The sequence below is a fragment of the Embiotoca jacksoni genome, unplaced genomic scaffold (genome assembly GCF_022577435.1).
Source record: "Embiotoca jacksoni isolate LCO1_2020_lvr unplaced genomic scaffold, fEmbJac1.0.p SCAF_15, whole genome shotgun sequence".
Taxonomy (NCBI): Eukaryota; Metazoa; Chordata; class Actinopteri; family Embiotocidae; genus Embiotoca; species Embiotoca jacksoni.
The window spans coordinates 11,842,834-11,864,198 of NW_027185285.1; the positions used below are offsets into that span (position 1 = coordinate 11,842,834).

The following is a 21,365-nucleotide window of genomic DNA, read 5'->3' on the forward strand; positions in this document are numbered from 1 at the left end:
GTAAACACCTAAGAAACCATGACAAATCTCTCTGGCCAGTGGTGAAAGACGTACACAGATCCTTTACTACATAATATACAGCACGTTTTAGTCCAGTGGACTATTTTAAGTTTAGTTCGTTCCCTGTACCACTCCCTGTGTTTGTCACTCCACCCGTCAGAAGCTCCTGTGTGTCTCCTCCTGTCTCTCTCACCTGCTCCTACTTCCCCAATCAGCCACAGCAGCTGTATACTTAACCTGCACCTTTAGTCTCTCCCAGTAGCTGAATTATAAAGTCTTCACCTTAACAACTTTATGCCTGTGCCTCTTTTTCCTTGCACCCTGGACTTTATTTTGTCTCACTCCCTTTTGTAAGTAAAGCTATTTAGTTTGCCTTAAATCCTCGTGTCTGAGTTGTGCGTTTGGTCCTTCTTCCACCTCAACTATGACAAAAGGTGTCAAATAAATATAAAAAGTAGTTTTTATCTCCTGAATTGTAGTGGAGTAAAGCAGCATAAAATGACCTGAAAAGGCAATTCAAATCTTGAGTAAATTTACTTTCTGTCGCTGTCTGGCACATTTGCAGCAGCTTATCGCACAGTTGAAGAAAATGCAGTGCGCTTAAACCCACCTAAAAACACCATTGAGGTCTTGGAAGAGTTACTGTTTACAATACTGTGATAAGGCATTTATACAAAGTGAAATTGAACATGTGAAGGGCATCCGTCACTGTGCTTACATGTGCAGTTTAACGTCGGAAGTTTAAGGAACAATGAGTTAAGGTGTCAATCTGATTTCTCTGGCTGGACAGTTTTACATGATTTACATGACTGAGCCATCAGGAAACATGCATTTCCTTTTCACTGTTAACAGCCAAACCCCTGTGCATCCTGTTCAGTTTTGTTAAGAAATGTATTAAAAAATGACATCAGATTAGGGTTTACCTTGTTTATTTTCTTATTTTTTTGTGGGTATTTTTTTTTTTTAACACATTTTAAAGTAATTTGTCACAACGTTTTAGAACAAATTGGAGAAAGCTAATGTTTTTGAGTCTAACTCTCTTCTGGGGTAAGTTTGTGCACTGCTTTTAAATCTCAGTCTTTATAAAAATGATCTATTTCAGATGCTGCTGTCCCAGTTTGGGATTACTGCTGATAAGAATGATGTGCTGCAATTAATCTTGCCTTGTTTAGCTTCAACAGAGCACGGACATGTGAATTTATGGTGGCAATTACAAGAATCATTGTGATTTTATGTGGACAGGTTCATATTTTTGGGGATAATTTTGGAGACTTTTAGGACAGCTAGAGACACAGATTCAGATGTCACACCATATTGTGGAATAAACACAGCAAAAACAAAGTGTGTTTTAGCCGGCATTTTCATTTGCACAGACAAAGCTCACATTAAACGATTGCATCTTCCATCTACAATTATTATTTTCAGGGGATTTTTGCTTCTCCTTTTCACAGGTTAGTTCTTGACTCAAAAGTGTATTTACTGAGGACAATAAGATTATAATAAGTTTTAAAAATGGATATAAAAAAAAAAAATCCATACTGTCAAATCACTGCCAATGACATTTACATTATGATCAAAAGGATTGGGCCGGTCTGCTGCTGCTGACCAACAGTCACGACTGCACAGCCATCATTCTGCTGGTGTAAAATGAAATAGTCTTTGAGGCTAATGAGAATGTAATGTAAATTAATGAGATCAATAATGTGTGTGTGTGTGTGTGTGTGTGTGTGTGTGTGTGAGAGAGATTGAGAGAGGGAGAGAGGGAGAGAAAGAGAGGGGGGGGGGGGCACTAGAGCTGGGAAAAGGAAGAGAGACTTGATTACTGGACTCTTTATTAAGAGAGGCATACTTGTCCAATAAGAATACATTAAGGTAATTATAAAGTAGTTGTGGTTTAAGATGAGCAGAGTACAGCAGGAGGAGATGTGCTCCCTTTATCCTGTCTCATGCATTTTCTGCTTTCTCTTCCTAAACTGCACACACACCATTACTATCTTTTTATATCACTTGAGGATAATAAAATTAAAAGCACGACTAGATATCACATTGAAATTTAGGTTCGTATCGAAGTTGGTACATGCAGCCTTTTCAATGACGTGCACTCTTAAAACTCAAAGATGCATGCCTAGATATACAGCCACTCCCTAAATTTTCCTCAAACTTTCCTCCAAATATCATCAAGAAAAGTGTTCGATGTTCAAATAATTTTTTTTATCTCAATGTAATATTAATTTTGATTCTCTTCAGAGGGAGAGAGTGCAGTGCACCCTGTCTCCTTTTTATTGACAGTTGTGTTGCTTGTGCAGCCGGAGTCTTGCCTTGGATGTAGAATCTGCAGCTCTGGGGTCGAAAGAAATGCAGCAGCTTGTAAGGCGAAATCCTTCAAAACCGTGCCTGTATCTCTTGCTCTCTCTTTCTCTCTCTCTCACTCTCACTGTCCATCTATTTTATGAACACAGAAACACAAAATCCATGCACACACAGATGTACAAAACACCCACTTTCTGTGAACCGGTCCCACAGGGATGAATCCCACGGTGCAGCACATTAGTGTGTGTGAAACAACACATACAGTAGAGCCTTGAGGCATATTACAATTTTTTTTTGAAGCTCTCTATAGTAGATTTTAGCAGACTTTTATATAAGTGGGCTTCCACTATCAGTAATGCCTTTAAAGAGCTGAGTAAAGCTGTTTTGTGAAAGGGAGACAAGAAGTCTCGGGATTAAGCACTGCTTTGGCAAGCATTCACTCTGCTGAAGTGTCCTTGAGCAAATGAATCCTCACCTTGACAAAAAATGAATCCTTGCCAGCTAAAGAGTACTACAGCTGACCCAGACCTGTGAGACCTAATACAGAGAGAAATGCATCACATCTGCATTATCAATGGCCCTTTTATGGCTCTTGCATCCAATTAAGATAAATGGGCTTTAATCTGTAATTTTAAATAAATACCTCCTTGACAACAATGTCCCCAAGGTATTTTCCCATGCTGCATGTTTTCATTGCATTCAGCGCGGGATACATTTGCCTGCAAAGGTGAAACAGTCATAGACAAGGACACACGCTCAAGTAAAAATAAAACACACAAGCTTGAAAATGCACGCAATTCAACATCTGACAGGATTGTTTTTTAATCACATTAATTTAATCATGGTTGGATTACATAATGGGCCAACTGGGCACAGCCTAACGGAGCATCTGTTTGAAAGGAAAGTCAATCAAACATAGAGAACCGAGAAGAACACAAACCGATGTGACAAAAGATGCAAACACAAATACAAAGAAGCAGCATGACAACAAAACACCGACACAAAATGACTGCAAAGAAATACAAAATAACTAGAAAGAGACACAAAACAATTGCAAAGAGACTAAATGGTCACATAAATAAAATGTTTACAAAGTAATACAAATTGACGATAGAAACGACCACAGAGACACAACAAGGCAAAAAAAACAACCAACTCTTAAAGAAATACAAACAACTATAAAGAGACCCAAAACAACGACAAAGAGACAAACTATGAGGAAATAACTAGAGATGCAAAATGACCACAGAGATCCAGCGCTGCTCCAAAACTCCAAAAATAGACAACCATATACATAAACAGACCACTAAAAAATGCAAAACATCTGCACCAAATAACTGCAACGCAACAGAAAACGACCACAAAAAGATGCAACAAGGCTACAACAACAAAACTTCCAAGAAATATGTAAACTGACTTCAAAGAAATACAAAATGACAACAAAGGGATGTAAAACTACTACAGACACAAAATATCCACAAACGCAAAACAACTACTAAATACAAAACTACGAAGAAACACAAAATAACTACAACAAGGCATAAAACGACTACAAATAAAGACAACACAGCTGCAAAACCAAAAAGACATAAATAAATAAACTAAAGCAAAATGACCACACCAAGACACAAGCGACCACAAAGAGAAGGAACTGATCATAAATAAATAAACCTAAATAACTACAAACACATTTAAAACAGAGACACAGAAATGGACAACAAATGCAATGGTTGTGTGTTTTAGTCTGATAGTCTTGCTCCCGGCGCTTGTAGCTCAGGAGGCTGTTGTTTTATAATCCCTCCGTGGCTATAATTTAGGCTGCTTGCATTGCGTGACCAGTATTGTATTTTACCATTCAGATATGACCCCTTACACTCCTTAAACTCTCTGAAAGGCACATGACAGATCAGTGGATTTTCACAATACCATTATCCTCTATTGAACCTTCCTTTTTCTTTCTTGTCTCTCTTTCCACCTCTCTTTTGGACCCCCCTGTCATCCCTGAGTGCATTTCACCAGAGGCCGAACTGCTCCTCTTCCTCTACTCTCCACGTCCCGTCTAATGTCCTCAGTCATTATCGCTCTATCTTTTCTTACTGTTCCCTGATTCCTTTTAAAAAAATTTTTTTTTGTTCCCAGCATCTCCCATCTCCGCTCTTCCATTCTTCCCTCTCTCCCTCTCTTTTTCCTCTCTCGGTATTCCCTCTGTCGGCTCTGTTAAGTTATTGCTCCAAAGTTAATTGCAGTATCCGTACTGCCACACACCAACACTAGATTGGATTACAGTGTGATTTAATGGATGGAAGGACATTTTCTGCACTATGGAATTGATTGTCTCCAGGGACCACCGGCATGTGACGGCTTGACATGAGTTGTACTTGTATTTTTTGAGGCTTTTAAAGGTTACACTTGTAATGGTGTAAATGGCTCTAGAAATCTCATATGGTCTGCCTCCAACTGGAGCCATCAGGATTTACAGCATCAACGTACGCATGTTTGTGTTTTCTGTAACGCTCTCTGCCACTTTGCCTGTGTCCTCTAAATCCTTATTATACTGTTTTTGCTTCTCCTCCCTTTCGTTTTTTGTCTACCTCCATTACTCACTCTTTTATCCTCCTTTCCATTATTATCTCTCCCCACTAAACTCCTCTTCCTCTCCTCAATCTCCTCTGCATCCTTTCCTTCTCTTCCTCCCTCCTCTCTCCAACTTTCCTCTCCCTCCTTTCCCTGCAATCCCTCCTCCTCTTAAACATCACACAACCCCCTCCTATCCCAATCCAGTGCACCCTCACTCTCTCCCTCCCCTCTCCCTTTATCTCCCTCCCTCTCTCTTTCTCCCCTTCATCTCACCTCCAGCTAACCGGAGTACCTCCTCCTCCTCCTCCTCCTCCTCTTGCTCTAGTCCACTTTCTCTTTCTCTCTCTCCCCTCTCTTTATATCTCTCCCACTCTCTTGCTGTCTCTTATCTCTCCTTTTCTCTCTTTCTATCTCTTTCTCTCTGTCTGTCCTCTACTTCTCTTCAGCCGGCAGAAGCTCACAGGCTCACCACTCACTCTTCCTTCAACCACTGAGGATTCAGGAGCACTCCGGACGAAGACCCTGTCACAGGAGGTAAGTGTCTATATGAGTGTGTGTGTCTGTGGTCATTCACCTTACCTGCATCAGGACACAGATGGGACGGTGAGAAGCAGAGAAAAGGAATGACAGATGAAAAGGTTTTTCTGCAGTAAATGATAAAGTGACATGACAGGATAGTGAATTTTTTTTAAAAAGAGACAGAGAGCAGTATATGATGATGATGACAGTGTTGGTATGTCAGGAGGAAAGTGAAAGAAAAGCATGGAAAAGAGAAAGCTATTTCAATGCAGCAGTCACAAACAACTGCAGCATCAAGAAAGGCAAAAAGAGTCAGAAAGAGTTCAAGAAGATGGAAAGCGAAGCAAAAACGGGAATGACGCTTAAAAATAAAAACTATAAACATTAAAAAAAAAATGAACTGGAGAAGAGGAAACAGAAAATGAGAGAAATATTTCAAGTGAAGGAAGAAAAAAAATGAGAATGGGATGCCGATGGAGCAGCTGCCTGCCTGCCTCCTCCTCTCCCGTAAAAAAAAATCTCATTCACAAACAGGACCTGCAAACAGGAGATGGTGATTGGTTCCCTGAGTGCTGTGTGTCTGTGTACGCTTCATTGTGTGTGTGTGTGTGTGTATGTGTGTGTGTGTGTGTGTGTGTGTGTGTGTGTGTGTGTGTGTGTGTGTGTGAGAAAGAAAGAAAGAAAGAGAAGAAGATATGTAGCTAGTGAGAGAGAGAAGGGCGGAGAAAACCCATTCCATTCCTGTGCGGTTGATGCGTTGGAGAGGAGGCTTGAATGAAACTGCAGGGTGTGCTCTCGTACGTTAACATCATCTGTAACACCACAGTGCCGACTACACAACACTGCGGAGACAGTGAGGATTTTAAAGTGACACCGCATTGTAATTGGTGGAGGCACTTTTTCACTGGCACAGCATAACGTCACAGTGACAGACAGATGTGTTCACAGACTGAGGCACAAGTGGCGATTTTGCACCGGACCTAATCTCTTTCTCTCTCATTGCGTCATCCTCCGTGCCATTCCAGATTGTCATTCCTCTCCCCGCTACTGTCACTGCCACGATCTCTCTACCGCTGCCAACCTTCCCCAGATTAACAGCTGTCCAAACAGCGATGCTCTCCTGCCTCCTCTAGTGCCGGCCAATTAGAAAGTGACATTTATTTAAGTGGGGGGGTGGAAAAGGGGCTATTGATATTTTTGTGCAAGTGATGACGAGGAGGAAAAAGGGGGATAGGGGACGAAAGGGAACTTCAGGTTCCGTCTTAGGTGACAAAGTAGAGAGAAATAAGATCGTACGAGTGAAAGAGGAGAACGATTAGTCTGAGATTTTATGAGAACTGTGGGAATAAGTTGACATGAAAAATGAGAGAAGAAGGCAGCAGCATATGTGGAAAGACTGGTGGGAGATTTTAAATTTTTTTTTTTTTTCATTAAAACCACAAATGTCAAGTTTAGAGAGGCTGCTGTGTCAAACAGAGGATCACCAAAGTCAAGTACATCTTCTGAGAACCATAAATGTCTGCTCCAACAACTACATTTTACAAAATATTACTGCAGAGCTGAAAACTTTGACCTGATCAAGAGGAAAATCAAAGGAAAGAAAGTCTTGGTGTACCCTCTCGGGATTTTGAATATCTAGAGCAGATTTCATGGAAGTATACTGTATGTAATGGTTGTCAAGATATTTTTCTCTGAACTACAAGTGTCAACCTGCATGAGAGGAGTAGAGGAAAAAAATCAGAGGGCCATCGAAATTAAGCTAAAATCTGGGAACCATGAATGTTGTGGTGAAATATTTCAGTATAAAGAAAACAAACTGACCGACAGACCAGTCCATTTTTTTATAAGGAGGTAAAATGATGATTCAATTCTAATATAATCATTCATTTATAAAATATATATATATTATCATCCAAAGAACAACAAAGGTAGTTGAAAGCCAGCTTAATAAAGTGAGTTTTAGCTCATTTTTGAATGTATTCCACAGTTTAGGTGCAATGACTAAACTAAGCAAATGTAGCATTACTCTTGGTTGCAAATTAAAATTTAGGAACAGCAGAGATTATTCTGTTGGCCTCAGTGTGTGCCCTTGTACAGATGGGCTTAGTAGGTCGGAGCTGTTGCATGAAGTCAATCTGTTCAATGTTTCATAAGTGCTAAACAGAGTTTAGAAGTGTATTCTGGATTCTGTAGGAAGCCAATGAATTGGGGTAATGTGTTCAAGTGGTTCTAGGTAAAAAAGGAATGAGCAGCTTCACTTGGGGCCAATTGAAGATTAATTCGTGCTTTTATATGGAGTACTAAATAGAGTTAATCTCAATTGGCAAATTTCTTTCTTTAGATCTGATCTAGATCAGAACAGATAAAAACAATACTGAATAACCCTTTGCATTAGTTGTCAAAGTTCTGATTTTAATTAAAAATTGCTGCCAAATTTCTCAAACTTTATGGCAAATATAATTATCAGTTTTCCTCTTTGTGCTGTTGAAAGTTAGACAAAAGTCCAACACTTCACGTCTTCAAAGCTGTCCTGTGGGGTAGCCAAACTCCAAGAATCAGTAGGGTTGACACAAGTACATAATGGGAAGCAGGTACAAACAAGAATAGGGCCCAGAAATTACCCTTGAGGTACATTGGAAGTATATTTTGAGGAACTGAAGCTGCTGAATACCACATAAAAAAGTTTTACAGAACTCAAAACTCAATAACTCAAAACTTTCTCTTCTCTCTTTCTCTTCAACAAATAAGTCACTCTAGGAATATACCCATCCCTTTCTTCCTGTTTCTTACTCTCCCTCTCCACTCTTAAACCCACACATCACACATCCCCATAAACTTTATCACCACTTCGCCATTAGAATTAGAAGTCAGGCGAGAGGCATGGGAGCATATCTTCTCCTGATTTCATGGGAAATCAGTGATTTAACAAGCATGGAGCTCTGTGGAGTGTGAAATACCCAGGTGTGAAATAATGCTCCTGTGGGAGGAGACCTCACAGTGTGCCTGTGGGCCGTGTGAGAGCGAGAGAGAGAGAGAGAGAGAGAGAGAGAGAGAGAGAGAGAGAGAGAGAGAGAGAGAGAGAGAGAGAATCCAAAAAGAAAGGAGAGAATAGTTATGTATATCTCTTTGTGTGATGGGACAAGGAGGACAAAAAGAGGGACAGAAAGGTGGAAAGACAAAAAGAGAGAGTGGGTTGGGTGTGATGTGGGTGTGTTTAGGAGAGCATGGATAACCAATGTCGGGAGCATATTGTAAGTGGGACTGGTATAGGTGCACTGGGTAGGTACATTAACAGTCAAGACTGGAATTTGAATCAGCGTTTGTGTGTGTGTGTGTGTGTGTGTGTGTGTGTGTGTGTGTGTGTGTGTGTGTGTGTGTGTGTGTTTCTGTGTGTGTGTCTTGACAATATCTGGTCAGGTGGTTCCTGATTAATGGCAGAAGCTCTAAGTGCTGTTAATGCTGGTACGAGGTGGCTGTTGTGGCCTTTGAGATGGAATTAAAAAAACCTGCATATGTGCTTCTTATCACTCTGTCCTTCACACTAACACAGCGACAGTGTTGCAGGTATTTGACATAAACCAAAGTGATGGGCAAATAGGAAATTTTGACCTCATGATGCCACAAGAAGAGTTAAGGGATTACCAAAATGATCAGAATTCATTCTTAGGGGAACCGAATTTCATGGCAATCCACTCAATACCAAAACTGTCAACCCGCTGGCTGCACTGAACGAAAGGGTATCACCAAAATAAGCAGGATCAATGCGATACAAAATATAATGGCACTCCATCTAGTAGTTAATTAGATTTTGTTTTTTGTGTGGACACACAACTAACACCAACTGTACTTGCATGGTCAACCAGCACATCGAAAGTAATTTATGATGTGCTCTTGGCTTGACAAAGTTTATTTCAGGGTGCACTCCATGTGAAACCACAAACAATGAAAATGTCACGGCTAATGGTTGGGGTGATGATTGTGTGTAGGCACTCATGCTGTGTATTCCTGCATACGTGACTTCTACTGTTGCCTGCGAATGGTGCACAACACTGTGACGGAGGAGGTGGAAGCTATAACCGTCTGAGTAACTATTAACTACTAAGTTTTGTTGCTTGATTCACATCGGCACCTAAATTACACGTTTTTGTGACCACTGGTTCAGGTGCATCTGCGATTGTTTTCCATGGACACGTGCCGAAGGCACATGTCAAATATCACGTCAAGCTCAGGAAATCGTCAACAGAGACCATTGAAATCCTTCAGGAAGCCTACGGCAATGAACCAGTGAGCCAGGAGAGGTGTCTTAAGTGATATTTGCATTTCTAACGGGGAAGGACATCACAGTCCAAAACTGAAGAAAGAGCATCGGCTCAGCAGTGCAACCACGCACATAAAAACGTGTGACTCAGGTGCTCAAGTGATGAAACTTAGAATATGTGCTCACAAAGGTTACAGCTTCCCCGTGCTACATGCCTGCCATGGTTCTGCGCAGCATTCACGGGCTAGAGGAGCAATCTCTGAACTTTTTGATCCATCCTCGTATTCTTAGGGGAGCCTCTTCGTTGGCCTACATTGCCAATTGCCCCGTGGATGTTTGTTTTCCCTCTTCTGCTGTCCGTTGTTTTGGAGCCACGAGGGTACACAACTGTGAATGCGAGCGAGTAGGTTGGAAGCCTGGTGGTGGGAGGACTGGACAGGGAAAGATAGAGGAGTAGCTGTTTGTGTGGGCTTGTGATTTTAAGAGAGAGAGCATCGTAAAGGGTCGGTCAATTGTGAGGTCGCAGAAGGAAACACGGTGGGCAACATGTGAGAAAAAAATGCACTGATATAGAAAAATATATAACACATTTCTCTTAATAGTGGCCTTTCTTCTTGACATTTTCTTCCATAGTATTCTGTTTCATAATCCTTTTTTCTCTCCTTCCATTTCCTATTTTCACTATTTAAATCTGTTGTATCCTAATTCTAATTCTCCAAATTCTTTCGAGCTGGTGTATAACTTTGGGATGAGCTGTGACTGCTGAGCATATGGCCGCCTGGTCACTACGGTTGCTCTGCAACTTAAGAGGTTGTCTGGATAATTAAAACACCTTTCCCGGCCACGGAACAGAGGTTACTCCGAGAGAATTAGCATTTACGCTGCAGAGCATAATTAACCACCTGTTCCGGGCCCCTGTTTGAGTGTTAATTAAAACACAGATTTTGATAAACGTGAGTGAAGAAAAGAACATCCCTTGTATTTCCGGAGGTGAAGAAAAGAAGGGAAACTGTGGCAATCAGAAGCACGCTGTCAAATTTTTATTGCGCTCATCTTGAATGCAACAACACGCACAATGTACACGATACTTTATGGGGCATTGACCCTTGTCCTGCAAATGCAAACTGATACGAATAGCCTGGAGCAGGTGCATGACAAACTGTAATGATGCAGAGCAGGTCGCAGATAACACACAAACCCCCCCAACCACCCAATCACATTTAAACACATCAACAAATGTCCATTATCATAATGAGCCCCGACAGAAGGCTGTGATAGGCAGACGGGCTACCTCGAGTCATCAATGGGGACTCTTCCTTGCCAAGGTCACGGACAGATGTGCGAGATGGCTGGCATCTGGAGATTGAGCTTGATGGTGTCGCTGATGCACTTGATAAATGATCAGTGATTGATTGATTTAATAATCAGTAAAAAAACGTGCCCGATGCTGTGCATTCGGGACTTATTAGTGTGTGCCTGCATGTCTGCAGACAATATAGTGCAATGCCGTAAGCAGATGTTGGTGTGCGTATATGTGCGATTGTCAGCGGTGCTGCAACCGAGCCACCTGCTAATGAAGAATTATGAGCATGAACGGCATCTATTGAAGCATCAAATGGTGCGGTTTGGCTAATATTTGAATAAGTGATGGGACTGCAGCAGAGCACAGTGCTCAGCTAGTGAGGTTGTGTGAAGGTATGAAAGAATGGACAGGTCTCAGGTGTTATGCTGCCCTGCAATGGCAAAATCACAATACTGGCATTACTTTGAATGCCTCCAGTTTAAAAGTCTTCTGCCTCTTCTGCATCTTCTCTATCCTCTCTCTTTCATGCAGTATATGTCAAAGTAAATCCACATAAATCCACATACTGTACCGAGATGCATTTACTGACAGTAGTCTAAAATGTTCTGAAGGCAGAGCACCTTTTCCTTGAGGGAGGTCCAAAGGTTGTTTGAGCAATTTAAAGGTTTAGGCGTGTTTGTAAGGACAGGGAGTGACAGAAGTTTGAGTATTTTTAGTGAGGTCAGGAAGCCGATGCTAACTTTAGACTGCCACAGAGGTCAGTCCAGAGCAGCCTGTTTCCAATTAAGAAGCTCATGACCTCTTAAATTAGATCATTAACAAACCCCTGGTCAGATGGGAGAGAGAGTGAGCAAAAATGGATCTGGAGTTTTCTTATTATTTTAGCTTGGTCTTTTTTTGTCTTTTTTTTTTTTTTTTTAATTAATAGGATGATGATGTGACCTATTTTGTCAGAGTCACTTAAAGCTTCCGTCTTTAGGGAGTATAATCTCGGTATACTTAGATTTAGACTTTTTCTTAGGCAGTGAAGTGTCGATCTTAAGGTTAAACGTTTACTCGGTCAACACATGTAAAGTCATTGTACAAATACTGCTCTTTGTTTGGTTTATAATATAAGGCAACTTTTAGGTGGGTTAATAATATTAAAGCTGAATTGAAATGAAAATATTCATGTGGATTCACAGAATAACACCAAGACCACTACAGAGTGAATGTATGTAAATATAGTGACTATTATAGGGAATGTTAGGGAAATCTGACTTTCTGAAAGTTAGATTAGAAAATCAATAATACTCCCAATTTGTACTGTAAATATGAAGCTACATCCTATGGCTGATATGCTAAACTAAGCTTAGTTTATCACTCACCCCTAATGTTCCAGGCCACATCATGCCCCACAGGAAGCTTAGCTTAGCATAGCAGTTGGACACAGGGGTAAACAGCTATCTTTGGAAATGGATCTGTCCAGAGGTAAATTGTTTGTTTAATAAGTAGAAAAAAAAAATAATCGAAATGCTAATGTCACATGTAGGGATTTTATACAAGTGAAGCTATTTCTTGGCCGGGCACAGTGTCTTCTTGAAGACGCAACTGGTTCCCTGGGAACCTCAGTGAGGGCGAGACAAATAAAATTTGACAATTTGTTTTATTGGTGAAATTGATGACACAATAATAAGGCATTTGAAGGAGTTTGTGTTCCATCAGATCCACAAACCTTCATTACATACAGCACACTATTATCCTGAGATTAATTTTGAAATGATATTTACTCTTAGCCAAATAAACTGAAAAAGGAGAATATGAACAGTTCTCTGTCATTTCTTCCATTGGTAAAATGGAAACATCTTTAGTTGACATTCGAGTGTTGAGGTCAAACGGTTAAAACATATATGGACCTAAATTCTTGATCTATTTGTTCCTGTTTCACATTTAATGCTTCCAAAATCGGATTATTCAAAGTGAGCGAAAACTTCTCAGGTCCCAGTGCAACAGAGGAGAACAGGGAGAAAAGGAAAGCTGCTACAGAGGCCCAGAGCTCTATCTGCAAAGCACATACTGTATCTTGAAACACCTCAAATGTGCTCTAATGTGGAGCCAAGAACTGTCGGTTGGAAGTGCATTATCAGCCCATGAAGTGAATGACAGGGCTGTAGCTGTTGTCTTGCAAAGCACCATTCGTTGTGAACAATATCCATCAATGTCCCGGGAACGTCACATTCCACGTTCCACATCCTGCCCCTCAGGAACAACAGCAAGGATGCCCACGGTGGAGAAGTTTACCCTCCATTTATCATTTCCCCCTTCTTTCTATACTCCCCTTTCATCTGACCTTCATTTCCAATTCACTGACTCTACATTTCATTTAATCCACGCCCCTTATCCCATCATCCATCCTCTCTCCTCCATACCACCCCTCCCATCTTCATCTATGTCTTATCATCTGCTTTTTTTGGTTCTATGCCCACAGAGTGGGCTGAAAGTCATTATGGCCTCGATTCAGTCAGATCACAGCCTGGTTGGAACCTAAAATAAATGTTGGCCCCAAATTTGACCTGAAGCTGATCCAAACGCAAAACCAGTGTTTTAACATTCTTGTTGTATCTCTCACTGTTTCTTTTGTATACACTATTAGAGACTGGACTGGTCACCTTGTGAACATACATTCAGACTGAACATGAGGCAAAAGGCAACGGCAACACAATACAAAGTGAATGAGTGCAAAAGTGTCACAAATTGAGAAGCCGTTTTAGCATTAGCATTGCACTTCTCTTTCGGTAGCTTGGTGTCTCCAGACTCACTGTGTGAATATATACATACATGTGTTGGTCTGGACTCACTTTATAGAGAATCCCACTGGGCGTAGACCTCGGGTTAATTTAAAAAAAAAAAATTGGAGCAGCTTTTAACCAATCGGCTTTGACGAAACACTTGACCTCAATGTCGTAACAATTAACCACCAACTCTGGACACTGATTGGTCTGTGCTTCAGAGTGGCTGTTCAAACAATAATACCAACAGGGCTTCTAGACTAAAATTACAGTAAAGAAACCTGAACCTTTGCGCAATACTTTGTCAAAGCCAGGCACTAGACACTTAGGTTGGACAGGTATGTTGTAAACGGAGCAGAAGATTCTTTTATTCTTCTTGCCTGCATTACCCACAATGTGTTTGATGCTTCTAGAAACTAATGTAGCCTCAAGTGTCTCAAACAGAGATGAGAATTAGTTCTAACTCCACACACAGATTTGTTTTTCTCATTTTCTTTCTTAAACTGCTTCAATGTACGTGACTTATCAGATTTCTTTTCAGATCTACTTCTGGAGCCACAAAGAGCTTTATGCAACTTTTTGTTAATATATGCTGTAGTACTGTGAAGGTCCTGTACATCAACTTTGATATGTGAAATCAGTGGAGTTCCTCTGAAGAGAGTCTTACTATATTTATATCTGTGATTTTCTTTCTACGTAGTAGTTTTCATTACAAAGTTGTATTGTTTGGATACTTACTTGAAATCACATTTTGAATTTGTAATAACAGACCTGTCATATAGTCTATGAACTTGAAAACATTTAACATACCACAGAGCAGTATTCAAACTATATACATAATTTATACCAAAGGAAATCTTTTGAAAATGCACTGGAATTGCATTGTATATCTCTGTGGGTATTTGTTGTCTGTGTATGAGCCAAAATGAATGACACAATGTTTTATAAGCAATAAAATGTATGTCAAGCCTTTAAATACCACAATATTTTCAATCTATGATCTGATGCAGCAGGATAAACAAAACCCAGCAACAGACACAACTCTCTATGACAATGTTCTCGTTCATGAGAACCACTCGCTTCAATGTCATATCCCATCTGGCAAAACCAGGCTGAGGCCTGTGTTATATCAGTAAAAGGCATTAGGTTGCAAGGAGACGATGCTTTGATGAGGCATTTTCACTTTAATATTGCAGTGGAATGGAACAAACATTCTTGCAGCTGACTTTTGTCAAGGGTGTGTTAAGGGTGTATGGATGTGTAGTTTTTGGTGCAAGCCCTTTGTGCAACAGCATCATGTAAGTTGTGAATTGCACTTTACCTTAACACTGTACATTTAAGTGTATTGATAAAAGTGTCCAGTACTCTGGATGTGCGTCTCTATTCACTTTCCCCCCTGCAGCTAGAACTCTGTTACACCATCTCTGTCTTTTGTGACTTTGTGATTGACTGCACATCTCTTTCCTTTAAGTGAATGTGCATATTCCGCCCGTAACCCCCCGGCCTCCCGCACATTTTCCATCCTGCTCACTTTCTCTCTCTGTGTACGCAGAGTGGCCCAGGGAAACAGGCCCGGGGCGAGTGCTGAGCACTAGAGTGTGGACCGAGTTTCAGAATGAACATGAGAGGCTACGAAGGGGAGAGTTGTGTATGCGCCTCCCACAGTGTGCGTCTTTGTATATGAGCAGTCGAGGGTGTGCTAACTGGTAGAGTTTTCTGCTGCAAGGTCAATGGAGCTCTACTCCTCCCGTCTCTTTCTTTCTCGCAGCGCTGCAGGAGCTGCAGAAGCTGCAGTCAGTGACAGGGGTGTCAGCTGCTGACCAGGCATCACCGCCAGGGGAAGGGGTACAGGGCAACATGCACAAATTGGCATCCATGTGCACACTCATTTGTGCCAACGAGCATTGCTCACTCATGCGAATACAAATTCAAAGGCATCTATGCACACCATGCCACCAGCGCTCAGAGAAGTGTATTGATGAGCACTTGCTACGTGTGGATAGCCATCCCGGTTAATCTCCCATTCTATAACTGCATCGTTGTCCAGCTGTAAGGATACACTGAGTCTATATTTAGACAGTCTTTAAAATCCAGAAGCAAATTCCAGCGCACTGCAGACAAGCCATGTGTCAATATAAAAAATATTTGGGTTGCGATGCACAGATTGAAATGGATGAATAATACTCTACCAGCAAGATTAATTCCTGATTTCAAGCTGTTGCAGAAGTGTAAATCATCATTATGATGTAAGGTGGATGACCGTGCTTATTTTGCTTTGCTGGCTCAAGGTCAAATTCCCTCCTTAAGATGAAACAAAATCTGTCAACAATGTGAGCGAATACCGCTCTACACTTGTATGTATGTCCAATGAATTTAACCAGTCTTCAAACTGTGACATTAACAACCCTTCCTCTTCCTTACTGCCCCCCTCCCCCTCACCCTCTCTTCTTTCCACTCGCATCACAGACATGGTCCAGAATACAAATTGTGTTTTTCCTTTCTGTATTTGCATTGCCTATAATGCTGTAGGCTATAGAGGAGAATGGGAGACGGGAGTGAATGCCTCCCACCAAAAGCAAAAGGGAAGGTAACAATAGGGTGGTAAATCTGCTCAACAGACAAAAAGATGATGATGTAGAGACAGAGGTACACCTAGGAAGGAGAGAATGTAATGATGAATGGAAGCTGCATAAACAGGGAGTGACAATGAGAAGCGATACAAAGACAAAAGGTAAAATGCAGATAAAGAGGGGTGTATTTGAGAGCTGTTCCATAAAAGATGGACACTTGGATAATCTTCAAAGATGTTCATTGTTTGCACCAACCAACATTGAATTTCAATCAGTGGTTGAAAGTGGCTGAAAGCTGCGTAGGGCTGCTGAGGAGCTGCTGATTCTCAGTGGGATCGTCAGTACGTGCGAATGATTCAATTCAATAATAAGATGCAACATATTGGTTAATAAATCACTGTAACATAATGTCATGTCGGCTACCACCTGATTAATGCTCCAAAACAACTGCATTCTTCATGAGAAACAATCAAAGTCAACAAAATGGGGCTTTTGCACCATTAAGGATGTCTTGCAATTGTTTCTTATTCTATGTCTGACTTCTCAAAGCCCAGCCTGAGATAACACTGGTAACATAGTGATCATTTTTCTGACTTTGAAAAGAGCCACAGAACCTCCACAACTATACACAATTATCTTCCCATTGGCTGTGCACTACTCCTGCTGTAAGGTAAACTGAACTTCATGTATAAAATAAATGAAGTGCCCCTTTAAAATCACTGATGTGATTCGTTACTGATCTCCCTAATCTGTGACGATTTGGAGATTAATGAGAGGTAAATCCCTCATCTTCAAATTTGTGGTCTTCCACATGCTTGAGCAAATACAGAACTCAAACTAAACTTAAAGGAGCTTTTAACAGTACTGGGATGATGGCTGTACTGAACGTACTGTGTGTAAACCTTATCCTTGCATCTGCCTGCAGTGCCCTTGAGCACGACGTAGAAAGGACTGCTCCTTCCTGACTAGGATTAGACCTGTGTTACACATAGTGGTGGAAGAAGTATCCAAGTCTTAATACCACACTGATAATACTCCACCACAAGTTAAAGTCCTACATTCAAAACCTTACTTTAAAGTATGCAAATATTTTAAGCAATTTTTTTTTTTAAAGTATTAAACTAAAATGGAAATACTCAAGTAAAAGTACTGAGTCCATACTTAAGTACAGTACTTGAGTAAATGTACTCATGTTTGTGGCTTCTCTGAACCTTCAATAAAACCATGAGAGAGGGGCATGCTGCCACTCACCCATGGGATCGCTTGCTTTGTCTGCTGGATGGAAGCGTGTGGATGTTTTGCTCAAGCTGGCTTGCATTTTTTCCTGTGCAGCATTAGAGGAGACAGAGATGAACAGGGGGAGAGGAGGATCAACACCAAAAAGCCAAGGATGTTTTTGTTTGCATAATTGTGAATTGCCCACACTTTATATTCTGTGTATGTGAATGACCTTGTAGACAAAGTGCCCTGAAGTGTTGTTTTGTATGAGTAAAAAAGGAGACACATCTAACATGACTCTCTGACCCCATTTACTCAGAGCACAAACCATATCTGTCTTGCGTTGTCCTAAGTGCCTCACCAGCGCCACACACATAAACTGTGTGACACAATGGGCATCCCACTCATCTGATTTAATGTTTTCCCTCAACAAAGCCCAGCCAAACTGGACTCCATCACTTTAAAGCAGCCGGGGGGAAAAAAAAAACAGGCCCTTACATCACACTGCTGTGAGCCAGCCAGGCCTGACGAAGACTGCAGTATTTTCAGCAGGAGGAACACACACACACACACACACACACACACACACACACACACACACACACACACACACACACACACTTGCCCTGCCGGTCATTAAAGACACTACACTTAAACTAATGAAGTCCGCCTAATGGGTCTTCGTTGACAAAAAATACCAGATGAGATTCTGCTGAAACTATAGTAGAGATGGATAAAACCATGAATGTTTTTACAGTGCAATTTCAAATGAAAGTTACGCATCATACTCCTCGTAACCTTCTCCTGGTTCCACTTTTTGAATTTCTTCACTGCACAAGTCCATCGCTGCCACAAGAAGTAGGAGAGCAGGATAATATATACGTCAGTGCATGTTGCTGCTCCACTTTGTGCATGCCTGAGACATTCATTATAAAAGACCTGTTCCCTGAACTTTCTCTCATAGACGGTGATTTAACTCTTGCAGTCAGTGCTTTGTCCAGGAGGAACGTCACGTGTGTGTATGTGTCCAATTGTATTCATATATGTTGACTTCTTTCGATGTGTGCAGTATTTGCTCTATAAGAGGGAATGCATGCTTTATTTGGGGTTTTTAAGTGTGTGTGCATATGTGTTTTGGCAGCATCCCGGCCTTTAACTTCTCCGTCTTCCAACGCTGAAGAATAAAACAAGTGAACAAGACAGTAAAAAGGATGACGCATCGCAGTAAAGAGACGAAGGAGGGGGGTTTGGGGTGGATCACTGCGACTGACGTGCGGCCTGCAGGATGGTGACACCGATCACACTTAAAAACAAACATTTCATAGTCACACTCAAGGTCATCTGAGGTACAGAAATGATAGGTTACTGGTGAAGCAAAGTACATCGTGAATAAGTAAACAACAGTCCTTCGTAGTGAGTACATCCCGTAGATACTCCCCATTCCTGTATTCACTTCTTCATTAGATCTTTCAAACCTTCAAGAAAACAGCTAAAAATTATACATGTTTCCTTGTGCTGAAATTGCAGTTCTATTTGTTGCCATGTGTTAGCCGATGAGGTAGAACAGCTTGGGGTTCACGTCCATGAACACAACAGTGTACATGACAGTTATTTTGTCACTGTCTCTGTATCATTTGAGCACCATGCACAAGTCTTGAATGCACAAGTTGATCACTTGCATGTCCATACAGGTAAAACAGTTTGTTTAGATCCCAGCATCACTGATACACATGTTAGATAGAAACCATTGAGCGTTACTGCTCTCAATGATTAAAACATCTAGACATATATTGGATATGAAAGTGACTGTAGCTACAAGGTCTGAAAAATGAGGCCAAGCCGAAATGCCTTAAACTACAATACCTCCGAGGGCTGCTAGGGTTTCAAAAAGCTTTCGGGCTCCATAAACTCCCATTCAACTTCTCTCATGAAATACAAAGTCAGTACACTTTTCCCATAAGTCATTATGGAGTCGTTTGCTAAATTCACTCCGTCTTATGGCAGTCCATCTTAAAACAATCCCATCATTAATTAGATATTAGGCATTGAAAAGTGGCATTTTTGGGGGCATGTTTGATTGACGGCCCTGTGGTGGTGTCAGGTTTCCACCATCGGTGGTTCCACCACTCGCTCCCCCCAGCTCGTCCAAATATGGTCACTTCGGGCTCCAAAATGGCAAGATGGTGATGGCAAAAATGTTAACTCTGCCTGATTAGAACATATGGGCAAAGCACCCATCCAGTGTAACAGTGAGCTTTGTTATAGATTTAACATAAAAGGTCTATTTCTTGGTTCCCTTGAGTAGACTCTTTTTGAAAGCGTCTCAGTTTCTGTGATGAGGTCTGTATCTAGTGTCATTCTTAGATGGCTTCTTCATGTTGTCTTCAGCTTGATTCACATCTACCATGAGCCCATCAAATACTTCAGCATCACAAGAGGCCATATCAGTGTTTCGTGTCATTAAGACATATTCTAGTGTTCATGCCTCTGTAAAAAAAAACATGCCAGTGCAAATACTACAGCAGAAACTAAATCATTGTTTGCAAAGACACCACAAATGTGCCTATGTGTAAGCGTAACTTACTGAGACTGGATAAATGGACTTTTAATTTATCATGCCCACATTGTTTTGCTGAGTTAGTCTGCATTTCAAAACCTTTTATCTACTTCACCCAATATAAATTATTAACAATGGTGCCATTTTGTGATTAATGCAGAAGCTGCATAAATCTGTCCCTCAAGTCAGGCTCGCACAAAAATGTATCAATATGAAAGGTAATTAATTCAGAAATTCTCCACGGCAGTTGCAAACGTCTTACCGATTTCCACCATGAAAAATTACTTCCATTCAGAAACTTCCATCCAGATACAGTGACCGCTCTGTCTCGCCCAACACGTTATAATAGGCCCATTTTACACCTCATTGAGCCAAGAGGCAAAATTATGGTAGTGCAGTATTGATGCTGTTGTCTATTTAATCAGCTAGATTAATTAATCCATTTGGAATTTGACGATAAGAGAGAAAACGGGAGATGGGGAGAGTAATGGCTTGGCATAGCAACCAGCGGGTGGGGGGGAAGGCATGGAATATACCATTTGTCCCACGGAGCCCAAAACCTCAAAAGGATTGGACCTCACTTGTTTGTGTGTTATATTACATGTTGTGAAGCATATACAGTAGTTGTGGTTCTGTGTCTCTGTGTGCTATGTGTGCATGAAATGTGTGTCTATTTTTCAGCCATAGAGTGATACCATTGTCTGAATGAGATATTATAGTAAACACTGACTGGCAAAATATGACAGATCCTGGAAAGAGAGGAAGGAACATAGAGGAAATGCTGGGCACAGAAATGTTAGTGCAATGATGTGGCCATTGGCTGCTCAGTGTTTGTGTGTGTTTGTGTTTGTGAGTCACATCCTGGTCCTCCTGCGGTCATCATTCGATGCAGCACACCTGGAGCATACGAGCTCATCTGCTGTGGCCAAATGATCCAGCTCAAGAGGTGGAGGGATGCAGGGATGGGGAAAGAGACATTAAATAAAAAGAGGGTGGGAATTAAGGATTTAGGGGCGAGAGAATGGGAGAGGCAGCAAAAATGCGCCAAGAGAGGACGATGGTGCAACGACAAAGATGTGTGATGCTGTGATAAAATGGATGCGTAAAATTAAATGAGGGGAGAGACAGAGATAAAAAGAAGAAAGAGAGAGAATGAGGGGGACTCGGGGAAGAAGGACGGCCAAATGAGAGGGAGTAGATGGATGGAGAGGCAGGAAGATAAACGAGAGTGTTAATTTGGGTTGCAGGGACACATTGTTTCTGCAGCTTCAAGATGGAGAGGAGC

General features: G+C 41.2%; 1 protein-coding gene across 1 annotated transcript in view; it reads left to right on the plus strand.

Moving 5' to 3' along the window:
- Positions 1 to 5,237: 5,237 nt before the first annotated feature.
- pvalb6 (parvalbumin 6) overlaps positions 5,238 to 21,365 on the plus strand; it is a 44,786-nt gene continuing 28,658 nt past the window's right edge. Inside the window, exon 1 of the mRNA XM_069149650.1 lies at positions 5,238 to 5,421. The gene's annotated coding sequence lies outside the window, so the exon portion shown is untranslated. The remainder of the gene's footprint in view (positions 5,422 to 21,365) is intronic.